The sequence below is a fragment of the Pezoporus occidentalis genome, unplaced genomic scaffold, assembly GCF_034315485.1.
Source record: "Pezoporus occidentalis ecotype Australia unplaced genomic scaffold, CSIRO_AGI_Poc_V1 ctg3, whole genome shotgun sequence".
NCBI classification, from domain to species: domain Eukaryota; kingdom Metazoa; phylum Chordata; class Aves; order Psittaciformes; family Psittacidae; genus Pezoporus; species Pezoporus occidentalis.
The window spans coordinates 2,065,434-2,087,646 of NW_026914940.1; the positions used below are offsets into that span (position 1 = coordinate 2,065,434).

Below are 22,213 nucleotides of genomic sequence, written 5' to 3' on the forward strand. Positions count from 1 at the left end.
TCTACAGTCATGTGGGAAAATTAGACATCATACTTCTCCTTTTTTCCCATGAGTCAGTCCGTCGATCTTGCCTCTGTATTTGTTGACCTTGTTCTGACATTTGGGCATCTACTTTGGTGTAAAAAGGAAAAGTGATCTGAACTTTATCAGTTGGGCTGGATGATCATTGTAGGTCCCTTCCTACTGAACCCTTTTCATAGAATCATAGAATAGTTAGGGTTGGAAAGGACATGAAGATCATCTAGTTCCAACCCCGCTGCCATGATCAGGGACACCTTGCGCTAAATCATATCACCCAAGGCCTCGTCCAACCTGGTCTTGAACACTGCCAGGGATGGAGCATTCACAACCTCCAAGGGCAGCCCATTCCAGTGCCTCACCACCCTAACAGGAAAGAATTTCCTTCTTATATCCAATCTAAACTTCCCCTGTTTAAGTTTTAACCCGTTACTCCTTGTCCTATCACTACAGTCCCTAATGAAGAGTCCCTCCCCAGCATCCTTATGGGCCCCCTTCAGACACTGGAAGCTGCTCTGAGGTCTCCACACATCCTTCTCTTCTCCAGGCTGAGCAGCCCCAATGCTCTCAGCCTGTCTTCATACGGGAGGTGCTCCAGTCCCCTGATCATCCTCGTGGCCCTTCTCTGGACTTGTTCGAACAGTTCCATGTCCTTTTTATGTTTCCTTCCCCTTTCCTTTCCCCTTCCTCTTTCCTTTACTTTCCCCTTCCCCTTCACTTTCCCTTTCCGCTTCTCCTTACACTTTCCCTTTCCGTTTTCCTTTCCATTTTCTTTCCCTATCCCTTTCCCCTTCCCTTCTTTCTTTCAGTATGTCATATCTCACTAAGTAAAATTACTCTCTCAATCTTGAGCCAGCTTCACAAATAAATGTTGGTTTGAGGTTTTTCCTGATGCAGATTTGTGAAGCAGTCGTGGAATGGCTGATTTGCTTGCTTAATTCTAAATAAATGAAAAGCATTTCTCCTACTTACACTTTACCTGTGTAGTTGGTCTTCAACAGCAGTAACCAATGCCACCGTTACTTCCTTTCCTCTTAACCTTGTTATGCTGCAATGCCTTAAGTGGTTAGGACCACAGCTTCATCAGATTTGTAATGCTTTAGAGTAATTTGTGGCCATTTGTCACTTCTGGACAGCTTGTCAACTGTATGAAGTATTCAAAAGCAATTCTGCAGCCTTCCTATCTTTGGGCAGTTTGCATAGGTCTGTACTTACTGGTTTGGGTGCCAAAGTACCTTTGAAAACTTTACCCTAGCAATATTTCTACTGAAGTTGATGTGTTGGCTGGTACATAGCTTCATGGCTGAATGCTCATAGCATATCTAGACAACTTCAAGAGCCTTAGTGCTGAAAACAAAACCTGAAAGCAATTAGATTAAGGGAATTTCATAGTTCTGCCATTAAAACAACCTCTGCTATTCTTAGTCCATCTTTTATTTTGCACAGTGAGTCACACAATTGCAGTGAAAAACAACAAAGAGGACGTCAAGTTCCATTACTGTAGTATGATGGTGGATGACAAGGGCATCTGGTTGATAGAACAGAACAGAAAATTGCACTTTGTCTGGCAATTAAGGGAACAAAATGAAAAAAAAATCACTGTCCTGTTTCTCTGTAACTTCTAAAAGTACATATGATTTCTGCCTGGGGAAGTTCTGTAGGTGGCTGCCTGCCTTTGAGTCCTGCCTAAGCAGCATTTTGTGCTCCAAGTGGAGGAGTAAACCAGGTGATTAAAAATTCATCTGACTAAATTCCTGCCTTATTTTGGTTTTGCTGTGAAAAATAAAGTCCCATTGCTGACTGGTTTCAGCTTGGGTGATGATGTAACCACTCATGATAGGATATTGGTTTTTAATGAACTTTTCAGTTATTTGCTGTCTGGCACCAGAAGGACTGGGTGATGCTTCAGACACAATAAACCCAAGTCCTTTTGTTTTGGAACTGAAATCAAAAGCCAGACAAACATCTGTGCTTCTTTTTAAAGATCATAGAATAGAATCATAGAATGGTTTGGATTGGAAAGGACCTTAAGATCATCCAGTTCCAACCCCCTGCCCTGGGCAGGGACATCTCAAACCAGACCATGTCACCCAAGGCTCTGTCCAACCTGGCCTTGAACACTGCCAGGGATGGAGCATTCACAACTTCCTCAGCCAACATGTTCCAGTGCCTCATCACCCTCACAATAAAGAACTTCTTCCTTATATCTAAGCTAAACTTCCCCTGTTTTAGTTTAAATCCATTCCCCCTTGTCCTGGCACTGCAGTTCCTGATGTAGAGTCCCTCTCCATCCTTGTAGGCTTGTAGATCTAAACCAAACTACACATCCATATCCTGTACTCCTCTGTGGCTGATCACCATACCTTCAGACAGCAGGATAGGGAGAAAAGATGCTAGTTTTATAACATAACCTTTTCTATGTCTTTATGAGTTCATTGACTCAACAGTCAAAAGGGAATTTGAATGGGCTGTGCAAAAAAAACAATTATTTCAAGTTCTAATTAATTCTGTTCTTTTATACTTTAGCTTATTTGTTCTTTTGAAAAACATGGGGCTTCCTTCTCTGGTCTGAACACAATCCAAATCCCACCCATTATCAGTGGGATTTAATATTAAAATCCAATGAGTTTTCATTTATTCTCATAAATGGAGTGGAATTCAAAGTAAGTCTTGACTACTCTGTGCCAAGGCAGAGGTCAAACAGACCATAGAGTCTGCTGTGATGAAGCTACACAAAGCAATAATAGCAGCAGAACTGGGTGAGTTGGGACCCAAATTATACAGATTATACATTTCTCCCACTTTCTCAGGTTTCTAATTACATTATTAAAATGTTCAACGTTATCACTTAATCCTTCTTAATTACTTTGTATGTAACAAGAAACTGCTAAAAGAGAATAAAATAGACAGTCTGTTCTATCCCCCTGAAGAGGAAAGCATCCCAGAGTTAGCACTTATTTTAAAAGCACAAACACTCTCAAGGAGACCCTGGGAATCACACAGGCACATCCTCATCCAGCAGGATTTTAGAGGTTTTCCAGCAGAATAAGAGAGGTTTTCCAGCGCTTAAATCCTTGGAATAAGGCGTTGAGGAATGGGGACTTGAGGATATATTTCAAAAGGGTTACGATTTAGTTTCTTCAGCTCTTCATCTTCACATTTAATCTGGAACACCCCCCCACCCCCAACATTGCTATCCTTGGCTCTATTTTCTCATGCCTAGCTTAAATTATTAGCTGGAAATTGCTGTAGTGGCATGCACCCTTCCCCTGTTGCCCAATGGCAAGTTTAATATGTCAACAGTGTGCCCTGGCAGCCAAAAAGAGCTGTCATAGGGTTCATCAAGCACAACACACCTAGCCAGTTGAGGGAGGTGATTGTCCCACTTTACACATCACTGGTGTGGCTCCAGTTTGAGCACTGAGTGCCATTTTGAGAGTCTTAATATGTGAAGGACATCAAACGATAAAGGGGTGTCCAGAGAAGGGTGACCTCAAGGACAAAGACTTAAAAGGAGACACTGAGGTCACTTAATTTGTTCAGCTTGGAGAAGAGAAGGCTGAGGGGTGACCATTGCAGTCTACAACTTCCTCAAGGGGGACAGTGGATGATGCTGATCTCCTCTCTCTGGCGATCAGTGATAGGACACGAGGAAATGGAATGAAGCTGCATCAGGGGAGGTTTAGATTGGACACTAGGAAAAGGTTCTTCACTGAAAGGGTGGTCAGTCAATAGAACAGGCTCCCCAGGGAAAATGGTCATGGCACCAAGCCTTTCAGCGTTCAAGTTGCATCTGGACAATGCTCTTAGTCATATGGTTTAGTTTGAGGTAATCCTTTGAGGATCAGGGAGTTGGACCTGATGATCCTTATAAGTCCCTTCTAACTTGAGATATTGTTCGATTCTAAATCAGTCTGAGGGCAGTAACTCTTGGCAGAACATCCCCAAAGCTTTTCACTGTAAGCGTTCCCTGTTGTAAAGTGAGACCTGGACTTCCCATTTTCAAGTCTGTTACACCAGGTTCCGTGACATCCTTCTGTATTTGGTAGCCCCTCAAAGCCCTAAAACAAAAGTGTTAAAAAGGTAGTTTATTCCTCAGAGGTAAGGCAATAGCCAGACTTCCCTCCAACTGTTAAGACCAGCGAGTTTTCATTTCTGATCAGACACGGCTCGTATAAATGGTAGAATATAGTACATATTTCGTGTCTAAGGGCTATAAAAGTACATGGGGTATCAAGGCTTCATTGCACAGCATAAGCAGAGCAGGAAAGTGAGTGAAAGTGTCAAAAACATGCCTGTCAACTCCAAGTGAACTGTCAACTCTACAAAGCCACTTCTAGCATGTTACACCAGAGCCCATGACAGATGTTTCTCTTTCAAGCTGTCTCTTCTGAGGTCTCTTACTCAAATATGATACAAAGGCAATAGGGTAGAAGGCTTTCAAATGCAAATATGAGGATGGAAGTGGCATATGACAGAAGGAGATGGATGTACTGGTGAAGGAATAGTTAGCTTTCCTTTTGTGTATTTTGTCATGAATACATGGAAGTGTGATGCTCTGGTGATGTTGGTGAGGGTAGCCCATGTAGTTATGAATTCTTCAAGGGATAAATTGCTTCAGCAAAATGTCTTTTTTAAGAAGTGTGGTTTTACAGGGTTTGGAAATCCCTTCATCCAGTTTAGAACCAGGTCCTATTTCTTCCACTGGCAGCGGGGAAATAAAAAAGCATCAGGCAGAAGTGCGGCATTACTAGGAATTTCTGTCCTCCTTATTGTGAAGTTTGAAAAATGAGAAGCCATCAAATTACACAAGCATGTGATGCATTTCCAGAGCTGATTGGCATGTCTACTGGAGGGGAGCAAATAACGCCCACTTCTAAACAGAAACTGTAATTGTCAACCTTTGTGTTTCAGGGCATGAAGTGCACATTAACGTCAGGAAAGAATTTTTAACATCTTGATCCCCAGATGGGGAAAGAAAGGGAAGTCTATTTCCTCTTTCTTCTCCAAATCCTATTTTAAAACATCTTCTGTAATGCTTATCCAAAAAAAAAATAGCCCAAATGGAATAATTATATGTAGGTGTAATTTGAATGTTTCAAACTGTATGAGTAATAAATCAGAACGGCTTGGGTTTCCAAAAGATTTATTCCATTTTTATGTAAGGGCATATAATACAGTCTTCATATGTTTTTTTTTTCTGGAATACAGTTTGAAGATCAGCCTATATTTTGCATATTATCTTTTCTTTCCTGTTGAGATTGCTGTGTGTCCTTTTTCATCTATATTGAAGATACCTTAAGCCTGGAGCATATAATTTATCCACTGAGTTGTGCAGGGATTCCCATGTGATTTATATTCTAACATTTACAGTAATCCCAAATGAATAGTTCATGTTACAAACTTTTGGGTTCAAAAGGATTTTTATACCTTATATAGTCACCAACATAAAACATCAATGAAATTTACAAAAAGTAAGAATATATTAGGTATATGTAAAGATCAGGACATCTCCTTCTCCATGTCATTTGTCATTACTCTGTTGTCCTACATGACGGAGGTTGGAACTAGGTGATGGGGGTTGAAGGTTTATTTGCTGCCCTTTGCCTTCAAAACTTGTATGGTAGTAAATATACTTGACGTACTTTTTTGGTTTATTTTATTTCGGTCTACGTAAAAATGCTCATTTTAGTAAGAAAATGCAATGATGTATGGAAAGAATACCTGCATGCATTGCAACTACTCTTTTGTAGTCATACAGACTCCAAACAGCAGGATGCTCTTAATGCATATCTGTTATTGGATTTCTTTTATATTTCTCTCCAGCCTTATAGAAGTGTAATACTTCTCCAAAATACAGCTGTGAGAGATCTTGGTATTTGTAGAATAGAACTGTTGAAATGATGAAATAGCAGAAATTTGGGAGTTCTTTTTTAATGCTTTCTGTTGGGCTCCAACCAGTTTTGGAGACAGAAAGCCATAATACTAAATAAAGTCCTTACAAGCAGAAACAGGGAGTTTTCATCACAGACAGTAGGATAGCTCACAAGTCATTAAAAAGATTATTGCAGTTGAAGGTAAAGGAAATCTCTTGTTTTCTGTTTTCTGAGAGAATTCCTTCCATGCAAAGGCAGATATTTTCTGTCAGCATTTTGAAACATGCTCACAATGCATTATTTATTGTATCTCAAGTTTAAACAAGGGGAGTTCAGGTTGGACATAAGGAAGAAATTTTTTACTGTGAGGTTGGTGAGGAGCTGGAACAGGTTGCCAAAAAAGTGGTGAATGCTCCATCCCTGGCAGTGTTCAAGGTCAGGTTGAACAGAGCCTTGGGTGACATGGTCTAGTGTGAGGTGTCGCTGCTCATGGCAGGGGCGTTGGAACTGGATGATCTTAAGGTCCCTTCCAACCCACACCATTCTTTGATTCTGTGATCATTTTTATCCTTGATTCATTTTTTTACTCATAGAAGAAATGTAAATGAGGCTTATGAAATTTTTTGCCTTTAACTAAAGTGTTGGTGATTTTAAATGATTGAAAGACATGGATTTAGAGAAAGTACTGTACCAATATCTAAATTTGAAAGACTGAATTAATCCTACTTGTAATTCAGTCAAGGCTTAGACTCTGTAAGAGCTGCTGCATTGCATTTCTCTTGGGTGAGTGGATGAATGGATGGATGGATGGATGGGTGATATGATTTAGCGTAAGGTGTTTTACGGCAGGGGGGTTTAACGGCAGGGGGGTTGGAACTAGATGATCTTAAGGTCCTTTCCAACCCTAATGATTCTATGATTCTATGATTCTATGGATGGATGGATGGATGGATGGTTGGTTGGTTGGATGGATGGATGGATGGATGGATGGATGGATGGATGGATGTGACCCAGAATGTTTTTACTTATAATGCCTCTATACCGACTTTTAAACATTGCTATAAAACAACAAAAGTAATTTCAAGCACAGTAGAAAGCAAATATTAGAATCCCTAGCCCTGATTCTCATTAACTTTAATGCCACTTTACACCATGCTTGCAGTGCACTGGGACCATAAACTGAATTGCATTAAGCATAAAATGTTTCTAGTGTGAGAACCAGACCCTCTGTATTTAGAGTAGTATTGCAATCAACCTCACAAAGAGGGTACAACACTTCCCTTAATAATGCTTGCTTTCTAACAGTGTTCATCACAGCTGCTTTCTGTTGGAAGTGCTGCTTCCTTTCCTGCGTATTGTTGGACAAGCTAGAAAAGAGCCATGGAAAGAATACTGCAGTTGCTGAACTGAGTTATTGGCTGCATCAGCCCCTTGCTAAACTTATGGATATCCTATACCTGTGTACAGTTGATCCATGACAATCACTTCTCTATTGTTGAGTGGATCCCAATCAAAACATGACTGGCCATTCAGAGATATATGCATCTGCCCTTGTGTTTCACGTAGGGGCATAGAAACTAAATCCCACTTACGGAAATGACTGGAAGAAGAGTGCACCTTGTGCCATTGGGCAAACCCACAATGTAATTTCTGCATGTCTACTGTTGATTATTCAGAGATTTCTGGAATCAGTGAATAGCATGTTATATTCCAGTATTTCCTCTTATCTGGAGAGAATGCAGTGATTTTCCTAGTGAGTGGCAAAGTCTGATCTCAGGCATGAGGTGAAGGAAGGCAGAAAACAGTAGTCAGATGTGTTGTTACATACCAGGGCTGCCCCTTTCAGAAGCTGGTGTTCTAAATAGGTCTAACAAAAAGCCTACAAACATTTGTGAGAGTAACTCTAGGTACAATATATTTAAAAAAAAACTAAACAAAACCGAATAAAACAGGTAGCTTCGGTCAAAATACAAGTGTTACATCAAAGATAATTTTAATGTAAGAATTTATAATGATCAAGGTGTATAATTTGATAACATGTCTAGCATGACCTACTTGGCCAATTAAAAGACTTGCAAGGTGACAGCCACAAGTAGATCTAATTTGCCCACACGGGCATTCATGTCTGTCATAGATCTACAGATAGTTTGGGCAATAAAATCTGAAATAAAAAGAAACATCTTAATACATTTCCATTTGTTATTTCTTGGAGTCAAAATTCAGTTTGTTGCAAACATCCAGCTTTGCCTTTTTAAGGTACTAAACTATTGCAGAGAGTAATGAATAATAATGGAAAGAAATCTATGATAATTATCTTTTTCTTCCTAAGGAATTCAGATGAAGGATTAAAATAACAGAGTTTCTCAATAAAGGAATTAATGCCCTGAGAATACATTCACAGGACATTCTTTTTTATTGTACACAAATGGATGTCAGAAGTTGGAACAAATGGTAAAAAATTGCTGACTGGGTAAATATTTAATGCATCTTGTAGATTACCAGTTTCTACAGAACAAGATAACACACACTGTTTTTGTACCAGGAGCACATATAGCATACATTGCATGTTGTGCATCGTTGCATCAAGGCTATCTGAGCTGCTGTAGATACGTAACCCTGGGTGATACAGTCCCACATGGTAGTGTTAGCAGAGCAAATTATACAGTGTGCCATGTGGAGTGGTGCAGCCGCACTGCTGCTAATCCCAAATCTCCTCTGTTCAATGCAAAACCCAGCAGCTCTGCACGCTGTGCTTTCACATTGCCCAAGAATGAGGCCCCTGTCAATCACTGCAGGATAAATGATTGGCACCAAGTTCCCACAGGCCTTTTCAGACAAATTAAACTTCTCCTGTGAAGTGGGTAACAAATGCATATGATGAAAGGAATGTTATTTATGGAAGTACTGTAAGGGTAGGATAGGAATGTGTGACAGGTATCATCTACCATTTGGCTCAGGCGCCATGATCATCTTAGATCCTTGCCACTTGCTCCAGAAGAGGAATTGGTAGCCATCCAAACAAGCCATGTAGCATCCGTAATGTAAATAGAACCATATCACTTTAGCCCTAGGGTCCCTCTGGTCGTTAGTCTTGTTTGGGAAGACAATACCAGCAGTCTACAAGAACAGGACCTGTCTGAATGCTGGATATTCCAATAACTGGTTTCTTTTCAAATGAACCTTTTTTTTTTCTGATTCTTTACTTGGAGTCTATATTTATCATGTTTCCTCTGCAATGTGCTCCAGCACTGCCTTTGTCTTCTAATGCCTTCTGGCCATTTCTTGATACAGCCCAAACTTGTTGAGATTGTCATATATGCTGTAGCCATGACCCTGAAGGGGAAAAGGCACAGCAGAAAGGGCACCATAAACACTTAAATCCTACTCCTAAATTCATGCAGCTGTTGGTTGAGCCAGCAAACTCTGAAGTCAGAATGGTATTTCTGCTGTAGGGAAAACCCCTCATATAGTAACTGCTGTGAAATGTTTTGTGATCAGTGATGAGTCCAAGGGTTTGGAAACAATGCAAGGTCTTTTTAGGGCAAAAGCCATTTTGAGGAGAAATGGAAGAGCTCAGTAAGAATTTGTCCTTCGAAGTTCGTCTTTCTTGATTCTCTTTCCTTACATTTTCTTTCAGTCTCCCCTCTGCTCCAACCCCAGTATCTAGCATGCACCCATCTGTTAATATATAAAAAGGGCTCCCTCTGTTAGTATCTATTAAAAGTGCCATATGGCTGAGGTATAGCCTTAGGTGGTGAGAATCATAGAGTGCATCTCTGAGTGAAGAGACATTTCTGCATTTAAGGTTTTAATTAGGTGAGTGCTTTTTAAGTAGCACCACATTTTCCCCTTAAAGAATCACTAATTCTCGCCAGAGAAATAAAGAAGATGAAACTGGTCTAAAATACATCCTGACGTGTATCAGTGAGCATTCCCATAGTTCTCCTAATGATTCATATCTCTTTTGTCTTCACTGTTGGGAATAACAGGCTAAGTGGTCTCCTGAGCGTGCATGATCCCTCCCACCCCGGTCATCTCAGCTTTCCTACTTCACTACTGCTGCTGCAGATACGCATGTACTCTGGGTTGCACAGCACCATCTGTTACAGAGCAGGAAGGCGTTGCTTATTTCAAGTTGCAGCTGCAATGTAGCATTATTGGAGGGGCAAGGGAAGAGCAAAAGCAATTTTGTGGTTTTAGGTTTCACTTAAAGTGATGGAATGACCCCACTTGCAGCACTGTGTGCAGTTCTGGTGTCCTCAACATAAGAAGGGCATAGAGCTGTTGGAGCAAGGCCAGAAGAGGCCAAGAGGATGACTGGGGCTGGAGCACCTCCTGTATGGAGACAGGCTGAGAACATTGGGGCTGTTCAGCCTGGAGAAGAGAAGCTGAGTGGAGACCTCAGAGCAGCTTCCAGTATCTAAAAGGGGCTGCAAGGATGTTGGAGAGGGACTCTTCATCAGGGACTGGAGTGATAGGACAAGGGGTGATGGGTTCAAACTGAAACAGGGGAAGTTCAGGTTGAAGATAAGGAAGAAGTTCTTTACTGTGAGGGTGCTGAGACACTGGCACACGGTGCCCAGAGAAGTGGTGAATGCTCCATCCCTGACAGTGTTCAAGGCCAGGTTGGACAGAGCCTTGGATGACATGGTCTAGGGTGAGGTGTCCCTGCCATGGCAGGGGGTTGGAACCAGATGATCTTCAGTTCCAACTCAAACCATTCTGTGATTCTATGACTGGAGCGTCATGATGCAGAAATCTACCACCTCCAGACAAGGAATTCCAAACTAATGCAGTGAAGGCAAAAGATCTCTAAAGAGAGACCTGGCAAAAGTGCAATTTGAGATCAAGGCCAGGTTGGACAGAGCCTTGGGTGACATGGTTTAGTGTGAGGTGTCCCTGCCCTTGGCAGAGGGGTTGGAACTGGATGATCTTCAGGTCCTTTCCAACCCAAACTGTTCTGTGATTCTGTGATTATTCTGATCTGCCCAACTGCTGCAAACTGCAGGTCAAAATTAGAGCTGAGAACTGTCAATAAATATCACAGATTTGTTGTTTCTTTGCTTGTTTTCTTTCTTTTTCAATGCCACTGTCATTTGTGTCAAGGGCAAACTACTAAAGGTAAATCACATACTAAGTGGGTGGGAGGATCTGCTCAGTCACACTGAATATGATGTCCAAGTAACGTCACTCTGGAAAAGTCAGTGGGCAGTGCCAAAATTCATTGCTAATTGTACTGTCTAGGAGATCTTGGTTGTGCTGGAGAAGAGACTGCAGTAATTACTACAATTACTCTGCTTTCCAATAACTCCAGAGTCATAAAGATAACTCAAAAATGTCTCCATTCCATGGATTCAGATTAAATCCCTGCAATTCACTGTCTTGTACTGTGTCTATACTGGTTTTCCACTTTTATGTTAAGCATGTTGAAGACCTCAGTCACTGTGGTATCCAAAATCTGTTAAAAATACCTAAATGGATGTCTCTTTTTCCTTCCTTTGCCTGTTGTTTAACAGAATTTAGACATAAAAAGGCTTCTTTGATACCAAAAATTTTTCTCTGTATCTCCTGGAGCCCTTAAATACTTCATCTCCCCTCTTTTGTCTGTTAATCCCTTATAGCACTACATGCTAAAGAGTAAGTAAAATCTTAATCATTTCCGTTCATATAAGTGTAACCGGAGGCACAATGCAGAATTTATAATGTATGACTTGCTCTTCAGTGTCTACTAATGATTATCTTCCCTCCCCAACACATTTCTGATTCTTTTTCAAAAGAAAATGAAGATGTTTCTGAAACTCTACCTAATCCCTTTAGTGATGCTCCTGATGATAGTGATAATAAACAGAGAGGAGTCAAATAGATAAATCTGATGGATCTCATTTTCAGGATTTAAGGGCACCCAGAAAAGGAAAGTTTCACCCATTTGCATCCTCCGGCAGCACTCATAAGCAAGCACCCACGATATGGTAATAATAGATGATATATATATAGGATATTCCATACCAAGTATACCAAGGCACTGTCCAAAACAGATTATTTCCTGCTCAGGGACTTCTGACACCATTGTTTGCTGAGTAACTCAGAGATCTTTCTTTTAAATATTTTTCCATTCTTCCATTTTGTTTTATTGGATTTTATTCTATTTTATTTTTGATGAGGGCTTCCTCAAAAGAAGTGTGAGCAGCAAGCTGAAAGAGGTGATCCTGACCCTCCGCTCTGTTCTCGTGAGTCCTTCCTTTGACACGAGGAAGAAGTTCTTTACTGTGAGGATGGTGAGGCACTGGAACAGGCTGCCCAAAGAAGTGGTGAATGCTCCAACCCTGGAAGTGTTCATGGCCATGTTGGACAGAGCCTTGGGTGATATGGTCTAGTGTGAGGTGTCCCTGCTTATGGCAGGGGGTTGGAACTGGATGATCTTAAGGCCCTTTGCAACCGTAACTATTCTATGATTCTAGAACTGCAGGAAAACTTACATATTAGCAGAAAAGGTGGTTTTTCTGTCTATGAAGAACATTACAGGGAAAACAAGATGGACGTTATATCCATGCAGTAAATAAAAAAATTGTGAGGCTTTCATTAGATGGCTGTCAGTAGGATATAGCAGAAGAGTTATACTTACGCATATTCTGATAATACTGCCCAAGGAAATCAGGCTAATCTGGTCTCCATGTGAAAATGGAAGAACTTTGTACATAAAAAAAAGGAAAAATTAAAGCAGACTGTCACTGAAGATTTATTTATAGAGAAAATACACAAAGCAAACCAATAAAACTGAAAATAAGTTAATCAAAATGTTTATTTCAGAAGTAAAATATAAACCAAGCAGAGGGGGATTAAGCTCACTGAAGTTTAGACAACTAAAGCTGAACTAGTTACCCAGTGCTCCCTTTAAGCCAATGTATAGGTACAGACATGGTAAATGGCAAATTTTCTGAGCTGTTGAATAGATTAGGCAAAGGTGAGCTGGAATGTCCTCCAGAAGTGCTTGTATCTCTCTGCTCTCTAAAGGGAAATTGGGGTTACTTGTGTTGATGTGTTACTTGTGTTGATTCACATTTGGATGAAAGAATGTTATCCTTAGTGCTCCATATTTACTTGTCTGGGGCATTAGAAAAGGGGATAAACCTGCAATGGAATAGTTCCCCCACCTGCACTAGAAGGATGGTGGAAAAAGTCAAAGGGAAAATCAATTCTTTCTTCTTACCCTCATTTCTGAACAGCCAACTAAGGATCAAATGAGGAGGGATCCAGAAGATGTATCATGTTTATCTACAAATATCAGAGTGCATTCCCTGGCATATCTGCATTTTCCTGCCCCAAACCTTTGCTCTGATGCAGGGACCAACTGCTTTAGTCTCCCTGATGTCTACTAAAGTATCCCCTTTCTGATGGGATTTGTTTTTGCATTAATCTAGTACTTATTGCTAGAGTGTAAGTGAAGCAATGTGAGGCATACTTCCATTCAGTGCTTCAGCCCTGGCACCATCTGTATAAATAACAGTACCATATGTATGTAAAAACAGCATCACCCAGAGTTAATAAGAGCTAGTGTTCAGATGGATGCAGAAAATGCATTTTATTTACAACTATGGAATTTATTGGTTCTTTTTTAATTAGTTCTCTGTGCAGCAATTTGTTTCCAGTGCTTTCTTAATGAAAATACTGCAAGTTGCAGTTCTAATGCTAGTGCGAGGAGTTTCATCCATTCCATCTCTGTCCTCATTAACTAAAATGAGTTTCCCTTCACTGTTAAATAGTCTTAAAAAAAAAAAATAAATATATGTATATATATTAAAATCAGAGGTGGGTCCTTATTGCAGTTAAATATGCAGGGCTGCTGTGCTTAAATATCCATCACTGTATAAGACAGCAGCACTGCTATACAATGACCACAGTTTCCCATTGTGTTTGTGTTCTTTTCCTGACAGGCAAGCTTTTCAACTCTCATTTTCTCTAGACCTGCACAAATCATGTTATCATTCCACCAGTTACCTTTAAGCAAAACATGGAGTGCACAATTGCTGCTCCCTTAGCTGAAATCACAGGAATTTAATGCTGACTATGTTGTATGTCTTCTGTAGGCTTTTTTAAGGTTTATCAGCTCTATTTCCACTGTCACGTGAATGAGAATTGAAGGGTTTCTGTCACCTTTTACAGCTCTGATTTGCTTGCTCTGTAGTTAAATGCTGCTGCAAGGTGAAAGTCTGCTGTTTCCCCGTGGCTCTTGGCAGATTCTCGGGGATGGTGAAATAGTAATGATGGGCTGAATGGGTACTGAGTGATTTGCACACTAGGCAGCCTTGGCTGCATTATCTAAGCATCCATCTCCTTGAAATTGTCTTTTCCTGCAAGCAGACATATTTTAATCTGAGCCAGCATTTTTCTTCCTTACACTTAATCCAAGCTGAAAGTCAAATGTCAGTGATTTTGCACCTACCCAAAGGAACATAAGATTCGCCACACTGGTGCAAACTGGTGACTTGTCAGGCCTGCTATCTAATTTCTAGTAGTCTCCAGCACATGATATCTTACTTGACCAGTGTTTTATGTCTCTCATTTCGGTGTTATCTGAGTGCTTCCCAGAACAATTCAGCATTTTCATAAAGTTCATTTTCTCTCCTTCCCTCCACACAACACGTAGAATCATAGAGACATAGAATAGTTGCCAAATGTGAGTCTGGGAGCCTTGTCTTTCTAGGAAAGATAGGCAGTGAATGCACAGACCAAAAGAGATGTGACCTGTTTCAAGGCAAGTGAGTCTAGTTAACTGTCCATGAAGTTTGGGCGATAGAGGTGTGTACTGTGCGGCCCAGATTTCAGCTTGCATCTGAGGATAGAGGGAATAATGATAAAGCATGTTTTAAAATATAAGTATTATAAAAGTCTAAATATTGTATTATTAATAATAAAAAAATATATAGGTATATTTATAAGTATTTTTATATAGCTATATCTATAAACATAAATATATGTAAATGTTGATATTGCCTTGGAGCACTCTGAGGTAAGAGGGAGGAAAATAGGCTATCACATAAGTGGTGGTGCCTCGATCTTTTAAGATAACATGTTCAAGTTGCCTTGATTAAAGAGGTGCAGTGGGAGCAGTATCCTTGCTGTTCTCTGCTAGCAGCCTTTACCTGGTAGGCAGACCACTTGGAAAAGGATGAACAAAATCATTCACCTCTTTGTTTCAAGTGGCAACAGGAGGAAACATCCAGTACTGAAACAATGGGAAATCCTGGCATCTCTGTGCTATGTTCTGTTCATCCTAGAATCCTGGAATCATAGTATCATGGAATAGTTAGGGTTGGAAAGGACCTTAAGATCATCAAGTTCCAACCCCCCTGCCATGGGCAGGGACACCTCACACTAAACCATGTCACCCAAGGCCTCATCCAAGCTGGTCTCATCCTCCTCGCGAGAAACAGGATTTCTCACTGATAACCTGATAATTTCTAACCTCCCAAAGCTCTTCAAATTGCTTTTTAAAAATAAAGAGATAGAAATGAGAAAAAGGCTGCATAGAATTATAGAATCATAGAATTGTTTGGGTTAGAAGAAGCCTTAAAGATCAGCTACTTCCAACCCCCCTGCAATGGGCAGGGACACCATTCCAGGAGGATCTGCCTCAGGATCTTGCTCATCATTAAGGTGAGACTGACAGGCCTTTGTTTTTCTGGGTCTTCCTTTTTTCTTCCTTCCTGCTAAAAATGAGGGTTATGTTTCTCCTTTTCCAGGCAGTGCATCGTGTAGCTGAGCAACGTTAATGTGGCTTAAATATCAAAGTTCCCTCATGGATGGAGAAAGACCACTGCTGTTTTCTTGGTCATTCAGTGCCATCTGTTTAATGTCACTTAGATTTAGCTCACGCATTGCTGGCAATTTTAACCTGTTTTTCAAGGCAGCTAAAAGAAATCATAACCCTTCTGCATCCTGAGCCTCAGTCTTACACATTTTGATCTTCTGAAGAAGGTTTCAGGTAACTTTCTTTAGTTAGTTACTGATATGTTGTGAAGGAAATCCCAAATCAGAGGGAGGGTTCTTTGAGAAGTAGGTTGACAATGCTTCTACAAAAAGACAATTATGAAAAGAAAATGAGCATATTCTGTGGGTTATGACCTTAAGAAGAAGCAAGGCCTTATTTTCAAGTGGGTTTGGTTCCTTCTCACTCCTGACTTGCGTTACTATAGGCATGAAGGAGTTCTTCCTTTAAGCTCACCTTGTTCGGAGAATGGAATTGCTAGTTTATTTATTTCCATATGTCATCTTTGGAGGCACCTTTATTTTTCTGACCTGTTCACCATTTTCACCTTTTCACCCTGTATTGCCAAAGCAAGGTGTGGGTGTCTTGGTGGACCCTGCGCTCGAGCAACACATGAGTGTAACCCATCTTTAACGTGGCGAAGCATCTGCAGTGATGGCAGCATTAATGGTCAAAAGGAGGAGGTATACAAAAATGGTTGGAGGTTGTTGAAGCTCTATGGGCTAAAACAACTGGTGTGAGAGAAAGACAGCGAAATGTCATTGAGTCTTTGGTGGAGCATTAGCTTGCTTGTGCTTCAGGTAGCTTCTGAGGACGCCTGAAAGAACTTATTGGAAGAACTTGTCAGAACCCAAGTGTTACAGATCACACAACCTCAAGAATGCATTCAGGGCTTATGTCAATTAATTGTATGACTCAAGAAATAAGTTGCTAGAGGTTGAAAAGGAGCTGTGTTTTGGATTAAACATTATGTTAAAGGACTGTGTAATGACTTTTCAGTCTTACACAACAACTCTGGCATGCAGTGTGTGCCATGAGGGAAAAAATGAGGTCAGTTCATTTTTACATCACAATAGATGTTCCCCTTGTTTTAGTGGGAGAAGACAACGATGCTGAGATTTGATATTCACCTTCCATTTAATCAGAGTTGAACTTGTGATGTTATTATCCGATGTTGCACATATTCATCATCAGATAATTTAAAAATCCCTATAGTCTTGCTACTTCTATAACACCATTTGTTTTTAAGAGGTTTGGTGAAATTACTGCTTCCTATTCCCCTCTTCCCATCTCCTTCATTATGTGTCACCTCTCAGGCACCCTTGTGAAATGGATTTTCTCATGATCCCCAAAGTTCAGACAGCAACGTTCAGTTCTGAAATGACATATCACGTTATATTTCCTACATATAATTATGTCATATTCTGCAGTTTTGGCTTTTAGATGCTGATTCTGACACTGCTACAGACCTTTTTTATAGGTCTACATGACCTTATCATGGGCCTGTAGCGACAGGACAAGGGACGATGGCTTCAAACTGAAACAGGGGAAGCTCAGGTTAGATATAAGGCAGAAGTTCTTTACTGTGAGGGTGCTGAGGCACTGGAAGGGGTTGCCCAAAGAAGTGCTGAATTCTCCATTCCTGCAGTGTTCAAGGCCAGGTTTGAGAGAGCCTTGGGTGACATGGTGTAGTGTGAAGTGCCCCTGCCCGTGGCAGGGGGTTGGGACTGGATGATCTTAAGGTCCTTTTTAACCCAAACAATTCTATGATTCTGTGATTAAGAGAATGAACAGGAGAAATGAATTACTAAGTCAATATGGAGCAATATTGCATGGGGTATATCATCCACCCTGCTATCTCATTTCTTAGAATCATAGAATCATGGAATCGTTAGGGTTGGAAAAGACCTTAAGATCATCTAGTTCCAAACCCCCTGCCGTGGGCAGGGACACCTTATGCTAAATCATATCACCCAAGGCCTCGTCCAACCTGGTCTTGAACACTGCCAGGGATGGAGCATTCACAACCTCCCTGGGCAACCCATTCCAGTGCCTCACCACCCTAACAGGAGAGAATTTCCTCCTTATATCCAACCTAAACTTCCCCTGTTTCAGTTTTAACCTGTTACCCCTTATCCTGTCACTACAGTCCCTAATGAAGAGTCCCTCCCCAGCATCCCTATAGGCCCCCTTCAGACACTGGAAGCTGCTCTGAGGTCTCCATGCAGCTTCTCTTCTCCAGGCTGAACAGCCCCAACTTTCTCAGCCTGTCTTCATACAGGAGGTGCTCCAGTCCCCTGATCATCCTCGTGGCCTCCTCTGGACTTGTTCCAACAGTTCCATGTCCTTTTTATGTTGAGGACACCAGAACTGCACACAATACTCCAGGTGAGGTCTCACAAGAGCAGAGTAGAGGGGCAGGATCACCTCCTTGGACCTGCTGGTCACGTTCCTTTTGATGCAGCCCAGGATACGGTTGCTTTCTGGGCTGCGAGCGCACACTGGAGCCGGCTCATGTTCATTTTCTCATCGACCAACACCCCCAAGTCCTTCTCCACAGGGCTGCTTTGAATCTCTTCTCTGCTCAACCTGTAGCTGTGCCTGGGATTGCTCCGACCCAGGTGTAGGACCCTCTTCTGACAGACCTCTTGGGTTATTACCTGTTTTAACAATCTGTGGTTAAATTTACACTATAAGCAGAAATGGACAGTGTGACTGAATAAGAGCATCAGCATTTCTGCTGTGGGCAGTTGAGCACTAGAGGAATGTCGAACATTTCTATAATGAAAAGCGGGTATTATTTACTTCCCTAGAAGATTAGAGGGAAGTACTATTTGAAAAGGAATAACTTTAACTGATGAAAAAACAGGCTTTACTGAAAGCAAAATTTCATTGAACAAAGTCCCAGGTAAAGCCTTAGGTCTTGAAGGTTCACAATGTAATTCAGTTCTGACTAATCTGGCATCTGACTAGCTCCAGCTTCTAAGAGGCAGGAAACACCACAGATTTTCTTAGTATTGTGATCTTTGTTCTTCTTTTCCTTGTGTTTTATTTTCTTTTCTATCCTGAAAATGCATCATTAAGAATGTATGTAAAAATTACATCAGTCCCAGGTTTAAACCATGAAGGTGATCAATGGACCTCAGAGATTATTCCCCACCATTGCAGGTGGAAGAGATTCAGTTCATAGGAGTGAAGTCAGGACTTGCACACCAGCTGCAGAGGAAGGTTAACTGATGTACAGGTAAATTTGATGCTGATGCTCAAAGCTGGTATCTGTGTGTTCCTGAACACATAAGCCTACTATTTGTACCACATGCATTTGGTTTGCATGGCAAGGTTTTGGTAGTGAGGAGCTACAGTGGTGGCTTCTTGAGAAGATGCTAGAAGCTTCCCCAGTGTCCAATGAAACCAGTGCCAGCCAGCTCCAAGATGGACCTGCTGCTGGTCAGGGCCAAGCCCATCAGTGATGGTGGTAGTGCCTCTGAGGTAACATAGCTAAGAAGGGGAAAAGTCTACTCTGCAGGAGCAATTGCAGATGGAGAGAGGATTGAGAATGAGATGAAATCCTGCAGACATCCAAGTCAGGGGAGAAGGAGGGGAGGAGGTGCTTCAGGCACCAGAGCAGAGATTCCTCTGCAGCCCATTGTGCAGTCCATGGTTAGACAGGTTGTGCCCTGTAGCCATGGAGGTCCAAAATGGAGCAGATACTCCCCTGCAGCCCATGGAGGTTAACAAGGGACCAGATACCCGCCTGCAGCCCATGGAGGTTAACAAGGGAGCAGATACTCCCCTGCAGCCCATGGAGGTTAACAAGGGAGCAGATACCCCCCTGCAGCCCATGGAGGTTAACAAGGGAGCAGATACCCCCCTGCAGCCCATGGAGGTTAACAAGGGACCAGATACCCGCCTGCAGCCCATGGAGGTTAACAAGGGAGCAGATACTCCCCTGCAGCCCATGGAGGTTAACAAGGGACCAGATACCTGCCTGCAGCCCATGGAGGGCCCCACACCAAATCAGGGGATGCCCAAAGGAGGCTGGGGCCCTGTGGGAAGCCCACACTGGAGCAGGCTCCTCGCTGGACCTGTATGGAGAGAGGAGCCCATGCTGGAGCAGGGGGAGAGTGTGAGGAGGAAGGAGCACCAGAGACAATGTGTGATGAACCAACTGCAACCCTGTTCCCTGTCCCCCTGTGCTGCTCTGGGGGAGGAGGTAGAGAAATCAGGAGTAAAGCCCAGGAAGAAGGGAGAAGTGGGGGGAAGGTATTTTTAAGATTTGGTTTTATTTCTCATTATCCTGCTCTAATTTGATTTGCAATTAATTAAATTCGTTTCCCCAAGTTGAATCTGTTTTGCCCATGGTGATAACTGGTGAGTGATCTCTCCCTCTCCTTATCTCAACCCATGAGCCTTTGGTTATATTTTCTTTCCCCTGCCCAGCTGAGGAGAGTGATGGAGCAGCTTTGGTGAATCCAAAGGTCTCATCCAGCCAAGGTCAACCCACCGCACATCTGGAAATACGAGAGGTTCCTGTACCTCTCAGAACTACCACACTTTGCACTTATCTCAGTTCTCTGTCAGGAGGAAAGAATATTAGCAACTACAAGTGACTAGAGGCAGAAAAATGTAAACATCCAGAGTTTTCCCACTTTCCCTTCAATATTCTCTTGAGGGTTTTCAGAAACAGAAAAGTGAGATCCCCGTGTTACAAGATGCTATCTCCACTATCAGCCTTGCGGATGAGTTTTGGTTCTCTATAGTGAATGAGGTGATGTTGCAGGATTTCAGCTATGTCGTATTTGGAAGCTGCTTTCCAGTTTACATCTGAAACTGGTATAGAGTGTACAGCAGCTTCAAATTGCTGCGTGCCCTCACTGCCCTAAGCATCACAACCTCCACCATTTCATGGTCACTGCAGCCAAGGCTGCCCTTGAGCTTCACATTCACCACCAGCCACTTCTGTTAGTGATAACAGGGTCCAGTATAGCACCTCTCCTCATTGATTCCTCTATCACTTGGTAAAGGAAGTTCTTGTCAGCACATTTCAGGTACTTGGGTTACCCTACTCTGTTGTCCTTCCAGCAGATACCAGGGTGATTGAAGTCTCCCATGAGGACCAGGGCTTGTGAACATGAGGATGCTCCTATCTGTCCGCTCAGTCTTCCTGGTCAGGTGGCCTGTAGCAGACCCCCACTATAATGTCACCTATCCCTGCCCTCCGTTTAATCAATTGAGAAGGGATGAAGTGAGCAGGAAACCTGTCTATTTACTCAGCCTGAGTCTGTGCACCATGATCCCTTGAGTGTCAGTTCCAGCATTAGTATGGACAAAGTGAAGGTGTTCTTTCCTTTTTGGGTAGTTTTCACTCCACTTGCAGCCTCTTCTGTTTAAAAAAAAAAAAAAATCATAAAATACTTAGTGAACAGGAAAGTAAGAATGGTTCCCAAGTGGATGGAAAAGTTAGGATTAGTTATGTCCATCCACTTTCCAGAGCCTTTCTACTTGTCTGAGTAACTAACAAAGAAGTTTTTGATATTAAAGGGACTTATTACTGACTTTGTGCAGCTAAATTCTGGTGTCTGCAGTGTACGTTTCTGCATCTGAGAAAGTCATCCTGAAGATCCCTTTGTAGTTAATGCCAGTCAATAGAAGCCAGTGAAATTTAGGTCATTCTGAAGTTGATGAATTTATTCAGAAGACCCCCACCCTAAAAATCTATTGACCGTATTGATTAGATCTGTAATAGGAGCCTGGAGCCTGCGAGCCATTATACTCAGATGAAAGTACTTACACCTTAAATTAGCTGCGATGAATGTCATCTTCAGAAGGATACCGTTTCTCATTGAAGAGTTTCTAATAGCTCTTTGTGGTGTTTGTGTGAATGCAAGGCAGGAACTGGAATCTGTGCTTTGTATGTGCAGCGCAGCAGACAATGGACATCTGATTTCAAAAGACTATCCAATTGATACGATTATGAGCAATTTTAATAAGTGGCATAAATAACAACGTGTGGCTTTGTATTTTGTTGCTTTGAGGGAAGGGGGTGTCTGATCACTGGTGTATTTTGACACCTTTTTGGTTTAGAGGAAAGCATAATTAAGAGAAAGAGTGTTTTTAAGGCTTTTATCTGCAGTATATAAAAATAGTTGTTCTCAGTTATGATTCAATAATAACAAACGACTTTTCCATCCCTTTCCCTTGATACCAACTTTAACTAGATTTGCTTACAATGCATATACTTACAAACAGTGCTCACTAAGGAAGCAGATGTAGAATAAACACAAACACTACAAAAGCCTGCTTGTGTTTTTCATAGCCATGTTTACTACACACAGGCCTGCTTCAAGGTATGGTGAGTGCAAGAATACAGTATGTCTAACCTCAGAAGACTTTAGTGCTGATGTCTGTCTTGGAGGTGCTGTCTTCTTGTTGATGTCTTTGCTAAGAGGCTTCTCGTACAGTAATTGGAGACACACGTGCACTTTCGTCCAGAATTGTCTATTTCCATTAACTGGCTACATAAATAGTGTAAAGATTTTATGGTTTAGACATC

The 22,213-nt window shown here is 41.7% G+C and overlaps 1 protein-coding gene and 1 long non-coding RNA gene across 6 annotated transcripts in view; one reads left to right on the plus strand and one right to left on the minus strand.

Moving 5' to 3' along the window:
* The window catches only part of TSNARE1 (t-SNARE domain containing 1), a 495,466-nt gene that overhangs the window by 472,369 nt on the left and 884 nt on the right, over nt 1–22,213 (plus strand). The window lies entirely within an intron of this gene.
* The window catches only part of LOC134167854 (uncharacterized), a 1,192,997-nt gene that overhangs the window by 307,662 nt on the left and 863,122 nt on the right, over nt 1–22,213 (minus strand). The window lies entirely within an intron of this gene.